The sequence below is a fragment of the Lygodium microphyllum genome, unplaced genomic scaffold (genome assembly GCF_053477565.2).
Source record: "Lygodium microphyllum isolate KBCC unplaced genomic scaffold, Lygodium_microphyllum_v1.1.10 scaffold_36, whole genome shotgun sequence".
NCBI lineage: Eukaryota > Viridiplantae > Streptophyta > Polypodiopsida > Schizaeales > Lygodiaceae > Lygodium > Lygodium microphyllum.
The window spans coordinates 954,080-960,079 of NW_028229519.1; positions in this window are offsets into that span (position 1 = coordinate 954,080).

Below are 6,000 nucleotides of genomic sequence, written 5' to 3' on the forward strand. Positions count from 1 at the left end.
CTTGTTCATAACTCATAACCCTAAGAAAATGCCAAGGGGAAGAGTGAATCCAAGCTTGTTAAGAGATTTCCTTCTAAGGTAATTTTTCTTAGGGAAAGTGCTAACTGTGATTTTGAATGTGCATGTGATGGGATTGCCAATGCACTAAGAAAAGAAATGCTTGTGTTTGTAAGTTTAGGATTCTAATTCAATCTAATTTTAACAAGATAAAAGAAAGGATATGCGCTAGATCTCCCCCAAGGCTAGTTACAAGAACCTTGCTCCAAGGGGGTTGACTCACTGCTTTGGAGAGCTCAAATTGGCCCCATTGTGAGAGGTCACTTCATAGGGATACCATTAAGTAGGAGGGGTTGAGGGTGCTAAGGGGGCTATGGCTAGTAAAAATCTTGTACTCCTAGGAATTGCCCAGCCCATACATGACCCAAGATGGACTTTCCAAGGGCCCTAATACTAGTTTATGGGTGGAATCTTGATGATATTTTACCTTTTGATTGTTGTTAATATTACTTCTACATGAGCGAAAGGGAAAAAAATTGTAATAGAATCCTTTAGGATGAATTGTTACAATGGCTATCTAATCTTATTTTCTTATTGTGAAATAAATTATATGAATAAAACCTATGCTCTAAAAGGCTTAATTAAGGAAGCTTTCTTCAAGTGTGCAAACATAATTATGGTAGTTATTTAGATAAGTAAAAAGACCTCACGAGGGAAACAGGAGGGCATGATCCCCGACGGGGTTGTCCTATGGCAACATCCTATGGCAAGGTAGAATTAGTGAGCCGAGAGCTTCTTTCAAGGAAATGTGTTAGTTAGGAAGTTGCGTGATGATACTCATGACTCAGTGTTGTTTTAGGGGACTGAAGTGAGACTACGACTCATGGGCAAAGAGGTTGATATGCTACACTCCCACTCATTTCTCACTCTCTTTGAACCAAGTGTGGCATGAGTCCACTTTGGTTTGGGTGATCTTGTCAAAGTGGTCACTTGAAGACTGACACTAAATGAAAGGTAACCTTAAGTGCTCTAGGAACTTGGTTTCATGTCGATCCAAGTGGATTTGACCAAAACTTCCTATTGCAATTTGGACTCAAGCAAACCTAGGTGATAAACCCCATGTCATTCTAGGGAGTGTTAGGTGACATCACTTATTATGAATGTCTCCTGATAGGCCACTAAATTGTGTCATGGGGGATTTCTCCATTGGGGCATGCTACACGTGGTATTAGAGATAAAACAAATTAGGCTTGTTTGGAAAAAAAATTTGAATAATTATTAACCTAAGTTGAAAATTTTCTAAAGGTTTTCTCATTGGTAATGCTAAGTGAACATATGGTAGAGTACTGAAGCTTTGGATTGCTTTGTACTAGTAGTTCGAGCCATGTACACATCACTAATGCACTCTTATGATTCCCGCAATACTGAGAAAGGAGATGGATTTGAGATGAGTGTTACTATTACATAGACACCAATCATTCTCACTACATCTAGGCAAACTTAAAGAGAATCCAATGGATGGATAATTTAAAGGTCGTAACAACTTTTATATTCTCAACAAAGGTAATCTTGGCCAATAGAGTGATCATAGGGGGGCCTTCTAGCCACTGTGGTCTCAATATAGAAGGTCTTCCCAACCTTCCTTCATAGTATCAAATTATGGACATCCATGACAAGTCACCTTATTATTACTATTCTAAATTGATTGATTATCATCCTTAGATTCCTATCATGAAATTGTAATGCCCTCGCGCTATAATAGAAAAAATTCCTACTTGATGTAAATCTCAACTTGTGTCGCCTATTACAAAATGAGTCTCTATTTTCTCCTCAAACTTTATGTACTCATTATGCTAAGTTCTTGTTCTCAAGTATAAATTATAGAATTTTTCTACTGTGAGCATTAAGTGAGAAACAAAATGTAAAGTACTCTTTATTCATCAACTTTTTTCAAACCTAGGATACCGTACCTACCCCAAGTCCTACCAAAGCTTGAGAAAAGAAATTCCAAGAAAGTCAAACCACTTGAGTTTGATGGCAAGGGAAAGGATGTTGAGGCTGAGGCTAAGATATGGATAGAATCCATGGAGGATTACAAGTTGAAGGAAGCTATGCATGGGAGATACCTCCCACCAACCTAGCATACCTTGAAAATGAATTAGTTCTTCAACTTGAAGTAGTCATGGATGAGTTTGGAAGCTTATTAGTCGAGATTTGTATTGCTTCTAAAAGATGTGCCACCCAAGGACCTTTCATAGCAGGTGTCTAAGTTCTACCATGGTTTGAACATTCCTTTAGATACATGCCTTGAGATGATGCGATTGTATAATCTACAAGATGCACTAATCCAAGCAAAACCTATCATCCACCAAGAATTGCAATCAAAACCAAGGAGTGGAAAAGTCTAGGGCTAGAATTACCAAAATGAAAGTGGACCACAAGGCTATTCCAAGAGAGCCCAAGGACAACACCAACCTAGCCAGAGGAAGAATACCAAATCAAATGCAATTGACAACTTTGTGCCTACATGGGGTAATAAGGATACTCTTGAATGTTTCCATTACAACAAGCTAGGCCACTTCAAGAGGCAATGTTTGAAGCTTGGCCAAAGCTTTCACCAAGGGCATTATCATGGCCAAAATTGAGGAAATGAGGCCAAAGGAAAAGTTGCTAGTGTGACCCTTAAGAAAATAAAAGAAGATTAAGACCCAACATTGGAAGCAGAAATGGAGAAAGCAACAGTACATGTTTCCCTCAATAAAAAAGGCAATAACCACTAGTTCTCAATGAGCCAAACACTAGCAACTTAGCAAGGTAAAACTTTCAAGAAATTGTTGTCCATTATTAACATTGGTGCCTTTGTGAAGTGGGGGAAAAGAATCTTAGAAGAGACCAAGGGACAACCTGTGTTGAGATGTAGCAGGAGAGAAAGAAGGACCTCCTTTAACTACGATTACTATACATTGCTTAGGAGGTCAGTGCCTTGGTGAAGGGGGGAGAAGAAATTCGAGAAGAGGCCAAGGGATAGCCTATGCTAAGGTGTAGTAGAAGAGGAAGAAGGTCCGTGGATCTCCATTATTGGTAATGTTTTGTGCAACGGCAATGTGTCAATGCTAATTAATGGAATACACGTGTTATCCTATCACTGATAATTATTTGCAAGCATCTTGATCTTTTGCAAGTCCTTTAGGATTTGGGGCAACCCCTTCAATGCTTGTCATCCTCCCCCTATTGCTATTTGTTTGTCATTGAAGACAATGATAGAGTAACCTCTCTCTCTCCTTTGTATGTCCTCCCCCTATCTTATAGAAATTAAATTGCACAATGGAGAGAATGTGATCAAGGATTAGAGAACACACAACAAATATGAGAAGAACATATATTGCTTTAATTTCAAATGAGCTAATGTAAAGATTGCCCTGTGTTCTCGTGCGCTTCCACTATGAAGCTTAAATGGTGATCTAGACAAATGATAGGCAAAGAGTTTAAGGGTAGTTGGAAGAACTCTGACTGGGTGAAAGATAGATTAACAATGGCTTTAGAGTGGTCTTCCTTTTATTGCCCACGAAGGTAGGCTGGTCGGCATGTCTGATCGTAATATGAACCTTCCCAGGTCAACCAAGGAATATTCTAGGGAATATTCCCTTTACCGTTGGGATGCATTGTGCCTTGAGTTGTTACTAACATAACTACTCTATCTAACCTAAAGGCTGTCAAGATTGTGGGAGAGAAGGAAGGAGTCTCACTTGTAACTTTCTCACTTACACAATGGGGGAATACACACAAAGGTGGAGGCTAAAAACAGTTTTCCTCTTCTTAGTTGTGTAAGCCAAAAAATAACACAAGTACAAAGAAATAGAAGAACCCTATATATGGTTCTCAAACCAAACTCAACTAACTAAGGTGGCATACTAACTGAGCCATGAACTAGAGTAGATAAGGATAGCTGTCATCTAGCTATTATTCATGGGCGGTGTACCAACCACATCTGCAACTAACAAGTCGGTGACATAAATGCACAACAGTCACCCTGGCATATCACGAGTCGAGCTCAATATCTCAACACTCCCCCTCGAGCTCAATCCCAATTCCTGCACACTAAGCAGGTCTCTGAACTTGCGCAGCTTCTCTGCACCCAATGCCTTCGTAAATATGTCAGCTACCTGATCCTCTGTGCTGACATAAACTAGATCAATAAGACCTAGTAAAACCCTCTCCCGCACATAGTGATAATGCACCTCAATGTGCTTTGTTCTAGCATGATAGACTGGGTTATTTGCCAAGTGTATGCTACTCATGTTGTCACAATAAATGAAAACTGGCCCATCTGTAGGCTGATGCATATCATAAAGTAGCTTATGCAACCAAGCTACCTCACATGCAGCCATTGTTGCATCCTTGTACTCAGCCTCTATGCTTGACAACGCAATTGTAGGATGTTTCTTGCTGCTCCAAGTGACTGCAGCACTCCCAAAAGAGAACACATATCCACTGGTAGATCGTCTATCAGAAATACTACCAGCCCAATCACCATTAGTGTATCCATGCAACTGTATCTGAACCCTAGTCTCATAAAATAGTCCATACTGCAATGTGGATTTCACATACCTGAGTGTGTGTCTAGCCACATCCAAATGCGGTTTTCTTGGAGCCTACATAAACTAACTTACCAATCCAACACCATAGCTCAAATCTGGCCTAGTAATAGTCATATAAATCAAACTTTCTACTATGCATCTGTACATAGTAGGGTCTTCGAGAAGCTCACCTGCATCTGCGCTCAGCTTCACATTCTACTCCAAAGGAACTGAAATAGGCTTATAGCCTGTCATCCCATATTTGGACAGCATGTCCAATCCATACTGCCTCTGCAAGAGCCGTATCCCACTTGGTGATCTAATCACCTCAATGCCCAAGAAATAACATAGCTCTCCCAAATCCTTCATCTCAAACTTCTGCTTCAATAGCATTTTCACATGAAGGATATCTTCATTACTATCACCTGTGATAATAAAATCATCAACATAAATGACAAGCAGCATAATACATTTCTCTGTTTTTCTCACATAAAGTGAGAAATCTGCCTTGAAAATCTGAAAGCCAATAGTGACAAGATACTGTCCTATCTTGTCAGAACATGCTCTAGGTGCTTGCTTCAAGCCATACAAGGCTTTCTTCAACCTGCAAACAAACTCAGGATGAACAGCATGCACATAACCTGGTGGCTGCTCCATATAGACCTCTTCTTGCAAATCACCATGCAAGAATGCATTCTTTACATCCATCTGATGTAAAGACCATCCCTTTGATGCAGCCATAGCAACGACTGCTCTTGCGGTTTCCATTCTTACAATCGGACTGAATGTTTCTTCATAATCAATGCCATATGTTTGTGCATACCCCTTGACTACTAATCTTGCCTTGTATCTGTTCACAGAACCATCTGCATTGTGCTTCACCTTATAAACCCACTTACAACCAATTGCATTTTTATCTTTAGGCAAAGGTACCAATTCCCATGTAGCATTTGCTTCCAAGGCATCCATTTCTTCATCCATGGCTTTCTCCCATTTTTCTTTTCCCATGGCTTGCTCAAAAGAAGTGGGTTCTGGTTCCTGTATCACTTTGACTATATAAGCATAGTGAATGGCTGTAAATCCATCATATTTCAGCCTATCCACAAGATACCTAGCTTTGGTAGACTTGCGCAAAGTAGGCTCACTTCCAGGTGCTCTCAAAACATCCCTGGTCTTCCTTACTCTAGGTGTAACAACAGAAGAAATACCCAACTCATCATCAATGCTCTATTCTGAGCCAATGGATTCACCATCCACATAAAAGTGACATGCATTCACATCAAACATGGGCTGATCTACCTTCTCTTTTCCTTTTCATGATACCTGCATACCACTATCTACATTGCTTTGAGGAGATTCTACTGATCTCATTCTACCTGTCCATGGCGAAGAATGTGAACCACTGCTAGAGGACACTCCAGGTCCA